The sequence below is a fragment of the Mauremys mutica genome, chromosome 10, assembly GCF_020497125.1.
Source record: "Mauremys mutica isolate MM-2020 ecotype Southern chromosome 10, ASM2049712v1, whole genome shotgun sequence".
NCBI classification, from domain to species: Eukaryota; Metazoa; Chordata; order Testudines; family Geoemydidae; genus Mauremys; species Mauremys mutica.
The window spans coordinates 9,040,673-9,054,575 of record NC_059081.1 but is presented as its reverse complement, the minus strand read 5'-3'; positions in this window follow the sequence as shown (position 1 = coordinate 9,054,575).

Below are 13,903 nucleotides of genomic sequence, written 5' to 3'. Positions count from 1 at the left end.
TAACTTATGATCTGATCCAATATCAGCTGCAAATGATATCCACAACAACACACTGGATTTCCATCTGTGATTCACAAGTACAAAGTCGATCGCGTTCTTCCTTTGCCCATCAGGTGATATCTATGTACACTTCAGCTGCGGCTTTCTTTGTTATTACCCGGTTGCTGGCTTAGGCAGAAATTTTGTAGCCTTTACTATTGTAACTGCACTGGACTTTATTCTGAATCTTGCCTTCAATGTACAAGGAGATACTGGATTAAATGTCATAAGCGCCTGGCTTGCCTTCAACTTTAACGTCAATGCAACGCTGATCTGGTGCCCATCATCTTCTCTTCCCAATGTCAGTATCCTTTGTTCATCACAGTAGAATTCTCCTTTGCCTTCCCATCTTGTTTTGTGTAGACAGATGATTTCCCATTATATCTTTTTAACTTGTGCATCATTACTGTAAGTTCTCCAGCCTGGTACAATGTTCTTATGTTCAGGTACCAAAAAAAGTCTTATCTTTCCAGTTCCCCATGTAATGCCCAGTTCTCTGTGTTGTTATGTTTGTGTTTGTTCCAATCACATCCTTTTTCGCCCATCTTGGTTTCTGAGTGGTGAACACAGCCCTTGTTTGTCTGGGCAATGACCAGCCCGGCATACTTTTTTTCTCTTTTTCCATTTGTCATTTGTTTTTTATAATCCAACATTTGCCAAGTGTTTGGCCATGACTTCTTGGCTTTGTGGTTGACCAGTGTATCGTAATCCATCTTCAGCATTGCTCTTTGCGAGCCCCTGGCTTGCTCTATCGCTGTTTTTGCCAATGTTATACTTTGAAAGTTGTTTTGCCAGCTTTGTGATAGGAGACTTTGTGCATTTGGAGAGCCAGACATACCCTTCACTAGTGGTTATTGCTGCTAACTGCCGTCACTAGATTTACCATGCCAGCCAAGGGGTGTAGTGCTGTGGTGCACACCCAGCTACTTGGCGTGACTAGTGAGAGCTGAGTGAGTCACTAAGGCCAACTGCAAGCAAACCACTCCTTATGGATATGGCTGTCTACTACGCTCAGCTACTTTTGAACTCACCACATACCTTGCAGCATAAGTAGGACATTCCTTTACTCTAGGGCGCTTACCAGGGAAGCATTGGTACACCTATAGACTAGCCAGTACACTACAGGGATCCAGGTACTGCTGGGAAGTAGTGCTGGTAAAAACTGCTATGTTTGGTGCAAATCATTTGGGATTAACAATAGATATTTGAAAAAAAATCTGCAGGAAATGGCACGCACAAATCATGCACAAATGACCAATAAACGGCCTTGTGTCTATTCTAAACTATGATTTAGCTACCAACAGACTCAGGCTATGTCAACACTATGCTATAGGAGCATATATGTAGTGTAGACACCTGCTACAGTGACGGAAGGGGTTTTTCGGTCATTGTAGTAAATTTACCCTCTCAGGAGACAGTAGCTAGGTCGATGGAAGAATTCTTGCATCAACCTACTGGTGTCTATACCGGACTTAGGCCAGCTTAAATCACACCCCCTGAGTGATGTACCTAGGTTGACCTAAGTTTTAAGTGTAGCCCTGGCCTTATTAAAGAAACATTATTAATGGTTATCCTGCTGGATTTAAGGGACCAGATACAAAAGATGTATCATTAGTTTCCATGTAACTAGCTATTTTAGGTACTCCCACAGCCCCCATCTGAGGAAATCACAATTTTTAAAGTATTTAGCCTCACTGTGTGTGTATGTGTGTGTGTGTGCGCGCGCGGGCGGGGGGGTGGAGAGAATTACCCCAGGTCAAGCAGAGAGTGCTTGCACCTTTCTTTGACCCTGGGAGTTTGGTTTAAACTAGAACGGCACAATTTGCAGGAAAAAATGTGCCCCCCTCCTCCCCGTATCCTCCTTCTCACTGCCTGCAAAATACAAGGAAAGTTTAGCATCATTAGCAAGCAAATAGGAAAGTAAACGACCCGACCCGGCCCTTGCTCCCCTGACTCGCCCAGCGTAGCTCAGGGAAGCTGGCTGTCTGCTTTGGCACCCAAAACAAACAAGCCAGGCGTTTTCTGTGCAAATACCACACATTTTTCCTGTCTCTTTAAGTGCGTTTTCATCCCGGAGAAATCCACTTGCCATCAAAGTGGGGCAAGGAAACAGAGTGGTGCTTATGAGCCGCCTGCTTTGATTGGGCTGGACCAGGCGGGATCATTTCGACCACCGGCAAGTGCAAAGGGTGTGCAGCTTGTAAAATAAAGGCTAGGCCAAGAGGCATGTGCAGGAGACCACCCACCTCAAGCGCCTCTCTACTTTGTTTAGCAGGACAGGTGCAAGCCTTCCGGCACAGGAGCGAGAAATAGACACACCCCACTCCTGGCACCTCAGTGCTTCGCCCTTTCTGCCCTGTTGGCTTCTCTGCTCCCTTGTTTCTGCCACTGCGGCCCACTTGTTGCTCGTCAGCCTCCACTCACTTCTCCACCTTCCCACAGAGGCTCCGCTATCCCCAGTTGCTGCTTCCCTCCACCCATCCTTATTCTCTGAGTGCTGTTCCTGTCATCTCCCCTAGACCTTGCTGCTGCTCATTCCACTGCATGGTTGCTCCTTCACGTACCAGAGGGACCTGGTACCCTGGGGTGAGGCTCTCAGAAGGTGCAGTATGTGGCTGCAGGCAGAGCAGGATGCTCAGGAGCGATATCCCCTGTATGCATTGCCACCCTCCACACCTCAGCTCCAGCAAGGGAGTGCTCCTGGAATCAGGCCACCACATCTTGGGCCGGGCAACTCACCTAGACCCACCTTGACGTCTTGGAATGTACCCAGTGACCATGACAGACCTGTAAGCAACTGGAAATAGGGACAAATAATACTTTGCTGAAAAGACAGTGGACAGATATAAGTGGATGCCTTGGCTGTAAGAGACTGTGTTGCATCCCTGAGGCGTGGGCAGAGCCTTGATGCCACAGCTCCAGCACATTGGCTCTGCACCAGATCCCAAGGGAAGACCTGCACAAGCAAACGGGTGAGTGTATCTCACCTCCTTCCTGCACAAGTGAGATGCAGGGCCCAGACTGTGAGGCTTAGAGTCATTTTTTCTGCCCTTCTCCTGGGGCAGCCCGGCCACCTTATGATCCAGCCCACAGAGACCAGCGGGCCGGACTCTGCTCTCAGTTACACCAATCAAAACTCCACCAAAAGCCACAAAGCTGAGATAAGAATCTGGGCCTCATGTCTCTCTAGCACAGCACTGAAGGAGCATAATAAATATATCTGTCTTCCATGAAAGCAGGGGAGGCCTGTTTTATCTCCTGTGGAAAATAGGGGCTATGGAGGCAAAAATCCATATTCAGCTCTAACACGGGTGTAAACCACAGGTAACTGCATGGAGGTCAATGGTGTCACGTAGCTATGGGCTCAGTACAGAACATCTGGAACTGGACTCATTAGGGCTCCCATCAAATCCTTCTTTGCTTTGCTCTTCTACTGGGATTGTAGCTGTGCGGAAAAGTATAACACGTCTACAAATAACCAGTAGAGCCCACTGCACCTTCAGAGCTAATACAACTTTAATGAGAGCCGTAACAAACAAGCAAAAAGAGCCAGTTTTGAGGGATGCATCAAAGAGTCTCACAAATGCCTCTAGGTACCTCAAGCCTCTGTGCACACTCGGAAATACTGTGCCTTCGGCGCACAAAGGCCTGGGACTGGAAGGAACGTCAAAGATACTGGAGTGATACAGGTTACCTCTATATGGGACTTTGCTTGCCAGCTGTTGCTTTTTTCTTTACAATCTTTTTTAGGAGACTGTTTCTTTTGTGACTGTTGCATAAGTGTAAGGCACAAATTGGAAGGGGGGGGGCGGGAAATGAGTCCATGAAATTAGGAATAAATGTTCTCTGAGTGGTGGGTCTTGCTTACCTGTTCAGAATCAAACTGATCGCCATATTTGGGGTTGGGAAGGAATCCCCCCACAGTCAGATTGGCAGAGACCCTGGGGGAGTGGGGTGGGGGGGGATTCACCTTCCTTTGCAACATGGGTCCCTTGCAGCTATAAACTAATGCAACTGGGTGGATTCTAATTTTCAGTCTTTAAATTATGATTTTAGAACTTCAGTAACTCAGACAGAGGTTATGGATCTATGACAGGAGTGGATGGGTGAGGTTCTGTGGCCTGCAATGTGCAGGAGGTCAGACTAGATGATCATGATGGGGCCCTTCTGACATTAAAGTCTATGAGTCTATAATTCTTGCAATTTTATCACGAGACTCATGATATTTGATGTTTACCATGAAGCCCCAGCTCCTGGAGTCATGTGGTTACAGGCGAATCTCAGCTTTCATTTTTTTTAAAAGTAAGTTTCTAGCCCTTGTCGTTGTAGAGAAAAACTCAAAAATGTGACCCCAATGCACCCTAAAAGGCTCAAACTGAGAATCTAAAAATGCAGTATTAAAATAAAACTTCATGATTTTAAAGCCAATCTTCCAATTTTGGGAGCTGGTCTCATTATTCTGCAATGCTTGGGGCTGGCAATGTTGTCCCCTGCTGTTATGATACCTGGATCTCACTTATTTTGTCTGTCAATAGGATCCTGCAGTTTTCTTTGCTGTGTGTGACTCGAGATCTGATCTGTCTCGGTCTTCAGGCAGTTTGGTCAGCATAGCACAACATAATCTGCCCTGGATGATGAAGAGGTTATTCCACATCCTCTTTGACCACTGTCTAGGAAAATGTCCCTAGCTGGTAACAGGGCTAATTCTGCTCATTTCTGGTGCAGCTTAGCAATATGTACAGTAAATGGGGGAAGTGGGAGTCTAGCTAACCCTCAGTGGAAAAGGGGATACCAGCAACTCAGCTTCCTCATCCTCCATTGGCAGAGGGGAAGGGCTATAATTTGGCTGCTTGGTAGATAGAGGGGGGAGGTAGGTACTATTAGGAAGTTCGGGTCCCAAATTTGACATTATGGGATTGGACTCAACCAAAAGCTGGGGAACTTGTATTTCTGTTCATTCTTTTTGACTTGTGTTAATTTATTAGGATTTCTTGTTAGCAACATTATGCTTTAAGGAAAAGGCCTGACTGATTGCAACTGCATTTGCTTTTCCTGTCGCGTCATTCCCATCATTCTACAGCAGACTTAGCTCTTCTTTTGGAAATATTGGGGGTAGAGGTCCATAGCGTAGCACAGCTGCTCCCAAGGTAATGGGAACATACCAGCTGCGTGGCACCATACATCCTATACAGTTCTAACACGCAGGCCCTTTTTCTCATTACCCTTGTGCCAAATTGTCTCCCATTGGTCTTATCATGTGAGTAAGGCCATTGCAATTTGGCTGCAAGCTTCTAGAAGGCAATACGTTACAATAACACCAGGAACAGAGAGATTTGGTGCAAATAAGAACCAATTAAATGAATTCATGTTACTCAAGGAGAGTGTTGTTTATAAACCAGTACAAGTCTAACAAAACGCCAAACAATAAATACCTTCATTTGCCTTATATTCCCTGTATGGAGATCATTAATCTCTCTACATCAGGATTCTGTGTAGCACCATCACCATACTATCTAACCCTTAAGACATTGACCAGTCATGTGTCTTTGTTGTCAAAAATGTCATATCTGACTGTTATCAAAGTCCCTGCTGCTAAGCCCTGCTCCTTTGTTCCCAGCTTCCAAACCTCCATAGACTTTGTGTTATGACACTGCCGCAGCATATCATTGCACTGACAGCTCTGCTGACTGATGAACAGACTTCAGGACTGTCCTAAGGATAGAAACAGCCACATCGCATTTAGCAATTAACCCCATCTATTCCTTATTACACTGAGATACCTACAGCATGGATAGCAAGCAGGAGGGCATGGGATGCTTTCTGGACTGCTGGCCATCAGTAGGTAAATAGATGTAATACATTTACTGGCGGTTAGTAACATGCTAAAAGCGCGATGTGAAGAAAAGACAAAATCATTAAGAAGTGCAGTATTTCAATATGTCATAGTGTGTGTGTGTGTACACATCTACAGAGAGCCATTTTAATCCACTTGCTTGCATTATAGCATTTAATGGTGTAAATAAGGGAGGAACCGTGAGCAGATTACATAGCTTGTTGGTTTTGTTTTGAGGTACTCTGTGTGCCTGTAGACTTGCCAGACCGTGGCAGGGTATCTCCGCTGGATGAGCCAGAATCATCCAGAAATTGGGCGTGACGGGCTCATTAGATGTTTGAAGCGACTTAGGCCATTTCCATTGTAGGCAAGTAGCCTGGCAAGACATATCCAGAGTCACTCTGTGAGAGTGGCACCACTGGGCACTCAGGGAAGGGGGAGGCGTTTACAAATAGAAGGAATGGGAGCCAGACTGAAAAACTCAGAGCTGGTGTGTGTAATATTGTCAGATTTTGTATAGTCTGGTCTTGCAGCTTTGACAAGTTGTAAAGTTGCCTAATCGTATAATTTTATTGTCTATCCTGCGTAATGTGCTGTATTTGGTAATGTACACAAGCTGTAAGACATTTACCTTTTTGTATTTTTGTTGTTTGTTTCTTTAAGAACATTTATAGCAAAATCATCACAAAAATGTTGTTATTGACAATAGTCACAATTGTTTCAAGGGTTATAGGTATTCAGAGAGAGAGAAATTTTAGAGAGTTTGTGTCACTCCTCTTCTATCAGGGACTCTATCTATCTATCTATCTACAGTCACTTATTGTGGGTCCTGAGATGAGACCAAAGACCAATTTCAGGCCTGCAGCCCCGTCCATAGGTGTCACAGGTGAAGACAGTTGTAGATAAATGTGTGTTGCTTTTAGCTTTACCCCTTGCATGTCTCTACTTGAGTGCAGCAGTCCATGAGCTCGCGACATTTAATTCATATTACTCGCTGTAGACACCAGAGGTGGAATTGGTCCAAGTGTTTTCTGTGGCACTGATAAGTAGCCCACAGTCACAGCTGTAGAGGAGTCTGGTGATGACGATGGCGTGGTAACCATCAACTTCTGTTTGCGATCTGACACCATGTTCCCTTCAGAGACTCAGAGATTATACCACAGTAGAAAGGAAAGATGAGGTTCAGGAAGGGGCAAGAAATATCATACCTGACATAAGCGTATTGCCTTTCCCAAGCCTGTTACGCTTAGCGATAAGTAGAACTGGTGTAAAATTCTTCAACAATACATTTTTCTATCAGAAAATGACAATTTGTTGAAATCAACATGTTCTACAGGAAGGTGTTGATTTCAGTAAAATTTTGTTTAGAAAAAACTGAAACAAAGCATGTCAATAAAGTGCTTACTTTACTGGAACAGAACGTTTCTATTTTTGGTTTCAAAATGATTTTTTTGTTTTGAAATGTATTTTTATCGTATATTGTAAATTATAATATAAAAATACAAAAATATAATTTTGACAAGTCAAAATAAAAATGAAATATTTTGACTGAACCATTTGTAATCAGAATAAAAAGGCATCATTTTGTTATTTGATAATTTTATGATAATGAAATGGTGGGTTTTTGTTCTGTTTCAAAACTAATTTTTTTTTTAAATGTTTGAATTTTCTGCCGAATGGCCATTCCAGTTCCTGATCAGTTCTACGTATACCAACCATATAAATACACGTGTCTGTCTCACTCCTCCTGCTCTATCTTTCTGCACATTTGATCAAGGCTTAATTTACATTAAAACACATTTGCAATTACATTGAAACTGACACAAAAAATCAACAGACCTGAGCAGTTTATTTACAGTAATGTCTCTCACACTGCTCTTAACTCCGTCCAGTGTGTCTCTACAGCGCAGCACGTTCATGATTTCACATACTTGCATACACTCTGCCCCAAAGGGTGAGGGGACCAATATGATGAAACTTTGTTGCAATTTGTATCCTTATTGCCCCAAAGTGATAACAACAACTAGCCAGCGGTGCGGGTGGTCTCAACACATCAGACAAGAATGTGGGAGGGGGAGCTGCAGAGGAGCATGGCTTACCCAAGACAGGGAATAGAGGGGAGCTCTCCCTCTGCTTTTAGCAGAGAAAGGGGGAGGGGAGGGTGTTCTCACCAGTCTCCCTTATTTTAACCTCTGCTAATAACTAAGGCTCCAATCCTGTAAAGATTTACACACGTGCATAAATTTATGCACATGAGCTGCCCCATTTAAGTATATGCGAATGCTCCCATGCATAGAGTTATGCATACGCTCATTTCTTTGCAGGATCAGGTCCTAATAATTTAGCAGCTTTCATCCCAAAGCATGTCAGAATTGCATAACCTCCTGGGAGGGGAGAAGTGCAACCTCTCATAGGCCCATGGCAGAACCATGCAGGAGAGAAGCGGAGACATAGGCCAAATACATCAGCCAAATCCTGCTCTCACAAACAGTGCCATGGGATCCATGCAGATCAGACAGAACTTCTGAGCGGATCCAAATTTCTTTCCCTATAATTTTAGGGGATGCTAGGACTCGAGCGTGTCCCTATGAGTCCCTCAATACAAACTGAAAAGGGGCTTACAAGAATAGCCCGATCCTTGTATGTACATTCTGGTTCGTCAAAGCTCATCATCTGAGGTCTTAAATGAAAGCCAGGGTCCCACTGGTCATTACATTCATAGTGAAATGTATGTACGGTTACTATGTAAGGAGTTATGTATGTACACTGAAAATTTGTTCTTAAAGTCTGTATCAAGGCAGAATTGGCAAAGAGGTTTTTCTGCCAGACAAAAGAGATTTAGTCACCTTTCTCTTGCTCGGCATGTAAATTAAGTATTGTAAGCCAACACAGCGGAAGCCCAATTTAAGTACAAAGTCAACAGGGACATGTGAAATCAACAAGGAGGCAGCTCACCGAAGATTAAACTATGAAGCGTTATCCTGACTTTAGGGACAGAGAATGAACTTGGGAGGTTCTAAGGAGAAGGCAAACAAGACACCTCTTTATCATGCAGCTAGGAAGTAACTGGACAGTGCGATTACAGTCATGAAATAGCTTTGGCTGAAATGCTGCAAAGGACATTTGGGTGAGATATAATTCTTTAGATAGAAAGTTGGCCTATCGAGTTAAGTTTAGTCTCTAGAAATCGTGTTATGATTTTGTTTTATAGGCAGCCCTCTTGTTTCCATTATCCTTTCTCACTATCTCTTGACTCTCCAATCTCTGACAATAAAATTTGCATTGTTTTCACTATAAATATCTCTTAGTGCTGTGGTATTATACAAGGATCTGACCTGGAGAGGAATTATACAAGCTGGGGTGTACACCATTCCCGTGGAGACAGCAGACCTTGTGTTACAGTGAGTGTTCAGTGGATAAAGGGATGGGCTAGAGGGGAAAACTTGAAAGGGGCTCAGGGACTGAGGTGCACCTATTGTTAACTTGCAAGGCAAAGCAAGGGCAGGCAGAGCCCAGAGGAGATTGCTTGGGTTGCTCACAGGCGGGTGGTGAAAGGGACACCCAGTTAAGCACAAGCAAGACTACCTCTTGCTGGAGGCAGGGGGTAACAAGGTGACTCACAGTCCTGGGTACCCAGAGAACTGTCACACTGCTTTCATTATAGACATGGCTCACCTATGAAATCCAGGTCAGGGACCAAACAGTGCCTATGCTCAGCAGTTCCAGCCCATCTATGGGTTTCAAGGTCTCTCAGTGTATGGAACTCAATTTAATTTCTGCCTCCTTCAGATGGACCCTGCCAGAAGCTGAGCCTATAGTTCTAGAGTGTGAAGCTATTTCAGATGGGATGCTTAGAACTCTCCCATCACTAGCCAGAACTTTACAGAGCCAGGTGCTGAAGTAAAACAGTCTGTTTGATTTTGCAGCCTGAATAAGTCTCTTTCCTAGAGGAAAATGATTCAGTTCTCAGATGCCCATATGTGCAAAGCGAACCGAAAGAAAGTACAACATAATCTGCATAGAAATGCAGTTATAAATGTCATAGGACCTCCTGTCTTGAAAATACTTTCACATGCAGTCTATACACTCACGCACAATACGCTTGTAGTTAGATTACCCAACACTGCATGCACCAGAATTTGGATTTTATGCATAAAAGGTATGGCCAAGCTCAGGAGGTGTGATTGCAGCTTGTGGAGCCGTACCGGAGCTAGCTTTGATCTAGCAACATTAAATCTAGCGCAAGTAACAATAGCAGCATAGCGACAACAGCAGGGACAACATGAGCAAGCACTGGAAACCGGGTCCTCTGCCTCTCAATGCCTCTAAATGATACTCATTTAATGTCACACTGACTCTACATATGGATTATGGCCACCAAATGAGCCAAAGCAACCACTGACAATTTATTATTACCATTCCCTCGTTGAACTCTTGCATATCAATTAAAGCTAAGACATAAAAAATCAATCCTCCACAGGCATCCGGCATATTATTAACACTCTGCCAAAGTTTCAGTTGAATGATAAAATTTCCTTTTATCCAAAACCAAACCGCTACTACTGCAGCACAATAAATGGTGCCTACTTGAAATTGCATATAATATGTGTCAATAATATTGATGACACCAGCTTGACTCTCACGCAGCTTTACCATCTGTAGACACACAGCCTAGTACAATAAGTGGAACTGGAGTAAGAGAATCAGTTTTCAGGCGGGACCTTGTTTGGTGTGACAGCAAGTGGTTCAGGAATCCAAGTTGCTGTCTCAGGCTCTAGTGCCTCAGCGTGTAATACTGGCCATTCAGAATACATAATATCGAGCTCTTTCCTACAGCATCACTTATTACTAATGAAACATACAGCATGACTGCAATGCAGCCACTTTTGAGGTCTCTAAGCAGCACAACATGCTGCACAACAGTTAAGGGGAATTTTGGCCAAGGATACCAGCGCAAAGCTCTACTACACTGTTTAGCAACCCAACAAAGCAAACAGTACCTCACTTTTTAAGGTCTTCCCTACATAATAAACAACATGGGATCTGACTTTATCTGCCTCAGTGGACTGAAGGGTTGAATCAACAGGCTGAGTCTTGAACCTGTGACTCTCGGACTTCACGCTCTAGGTCTACAGCCAGCTCTTTGGAACCAGCACATCAAATAATTTCACCACTGAAAGCAATGACCTATGAGCAATGCCTTGTTAAAAAAAAAAGTTCCACTTGCATTGTGAAGTTTCCAGCCTTCAGGCTGCTCACTGCAGTCGCACAAATGCCAGAAATTAGTGCTCACGTCCCCTCAGATCTCCAACCAAGACTATGGAACAACTGACGATGGCTGCTCTCCTCCCCCAGGCCTCTGGAGAATCCAGGCCACGAGCCCCAGAGCAGGCTAGCATATTTCTTTCAGAGTTTGCTCATGTAGGGGAAAATTCATCTTTTATTTTGATAGCTTAAATGGGATTGACGTGCTGCATTGGCTCTGTGCTGGCCTCTGACACATGCGTGACTTTTACCTGCATTGCAGCCATGATCGGTAAGTTTCTCTCATTGATTTTCTTCAGTATCAGTAATGTGGGGCATAAGAGTCACATGAATGAGCCACCTGGCTCCTCCTCAGTCTAACTGTGTAACTTTCCTATACGCCGCCTGAGGAAGGGGAAGTTTTACGGTCTGTCTGAGCGGGGGAAACATCGCCTTACTATAAATGCAGCCAAAAGCTGCATCTAGAAACGGCCCCCTCCCTCTGCACCGCTGCCTTCCCACAGGTCAAGGGCAGGGTGTCTATTTGAAGGTGGATGTTTCCTAATGCACAGTCATTGGAAACCTAAAGTAGCTTTAAGACAGAGCTAAGAACAGGCATTAATGCAATAGACTGGTAATTCAATCACTTTAGAGAAGCTGATCTGTCCTTTTTATTACAATTATTGTCAGCCCGGGTGTTTCATTCCATCACGGAAAATAAACATCATTTATCATACTTGTAAAGATTAGCCCGTGACAGCTCTGGCTCTGCTTTGCATAAATGTGTATTAATGATGACTCTGTCTGAAGTGGCGGGAGAAGTCTATATTTCACAAGAATGATTAGACAGTGTCACCGCTGCTTTAAGTAATGTCTTATCATGACAGATAATCAAAGTGTGAAACAACAACCCCCAAAAAAAGCAATTTATTGCAAATGTATTTTTTTTGTTTTATTAGGATGAGAAACAGTGACAGTATTGCTGCCACGGAGGGTGTTTTATACCCCAGATTTCTTAATGCCCAGTGCCTTTATTATTAATGTTGTGTGTATTGTAAATATAGCTGGTAGTGTCACCTCTAGTTAAGGTTGTCTGAAACTTCCCAAAATAAAACCCTGTTTTCAGTTGCCTATAACTTTGCCAAACTTTTTAGGCTAAAATTTTCCATGCTGTGTGTTTGCCTTTGGGTGAATTTTATTTGGAAGTTTTCAACTACAATTGTTCAGCCGTTTCCCAGAATGAGATTAGGGAAAATTATTGTTACTCCACCCCCTTTTGATCTAAACAGCTTCTAAATAATTTGGGATCATGCAGGTTGTGCCAGATAGGAGGAGAAACTGAAGATGGCATCAGGTTGGCAATCCTGTTGATTTACAAAGCAAGTACAAAGTCCTGTTTCCCTGAACTCACGAGGAACAAAACAACAAGAAATAACTTCTTTGCTCACATCCCTCCAAGCCTCTTTTAGCCTGCACCAGACACGAAAGCTCTCTTCTTCGCTTTTCCCATGGCCACACACCATGCTTGTCTTTTCTGTGTCTGGAGCGTCTTTCTGAGGCTATGTCTACACTACACAGCTTTTAACGACGTCGCTACAGCCGTGTCGCTAAAAGTCACGCAGCGTAGCTGCTGTTTGTCGGCTCTCCTGCCGACAAAAACTTTCACCTCCCAACAAGAGGCATTTGCATTGTTGTCAGGACAGCGCTCCCGCCGACAACGTGCTGCTCATACTGGCGCTTGTTGTCACCAAAACTTTTGTCTTTTGGGAGCAGGGGGATTTCAACACCTCTGAAAGACAAAAGTTTTGTTGGTCAATAGGCAGTGTAGACATAGCCAGTGTCTGTTTCTGTATGCATCTCTCCTTGTCCAGTCTCCCACTCTCTCACACACACACATATCCTTCCCCAAAACAATACACGATGAAGCCCTCAACCCACATTGTTCTAATTCCTGGGTGGACTTGCATATTCCTTTGTTTTGGGTGAAGGCTGCTATAAAGAGGCTCAATGGTTTCTTACAGCGATATGAAATGAAGGGCATTGGTTAAACCCACTAGCTTCAATGAGATTTAACCCAAGCTGTAACCCCCTCCCCATCTTAACTTCACGTATTGTCCCTATGAGTATGTCTACATTGCAATTAAACATGCCCGATTTGCCTGTGTCAGCTGACTCTGGCTTGCAAAGGCTTGGGCTGCAGGGCTGAAAAATTGTAGTGTAGATTTTGGGCCTGGTCTGGAGCCCAGGATCTGGGACCCTTGAAAAGTGTTTGTTGTTTGCTGGCTGAGCTAGAGCCTTTCCATTTTATTCTAATGGGTAATTCACCTCTGTGACAATTTTTCCTGCCTCAACTTCCACAACTACGTTGTCAGTTTCAGAGGTTAGTTATGCTGAAATCCTATCTCCCTAATACCTTCTCAAATGGTCCTATGGATAATATCGGGTTGAGTCCTGGGCCTCAACTGTATTCTTTACACCATCTCATTTATTTAGGTCAGGACAGTCCTTCCCAAGGTCCTTCCTGCTTAGGTCCCCCACCCTTCTTCCTCATAGAATTGTGGAACCAGACCAGATCGCCTCTATAAAAGTTTCCTCATATGATCCTTAAATTCAGGATGACTCAATCAGATTCAGGGAATGACTCATTATTCCCACGGAATTATAGACCAGTCAGCTTACCTTCAATACCTGGAAAATACTGGAACAAATTATTAAACAATACATTTGTAAGCACCTAGAGGATAATAGGGTAATAAGTAATAGTCAACATGGATTTGTTAAGAATAA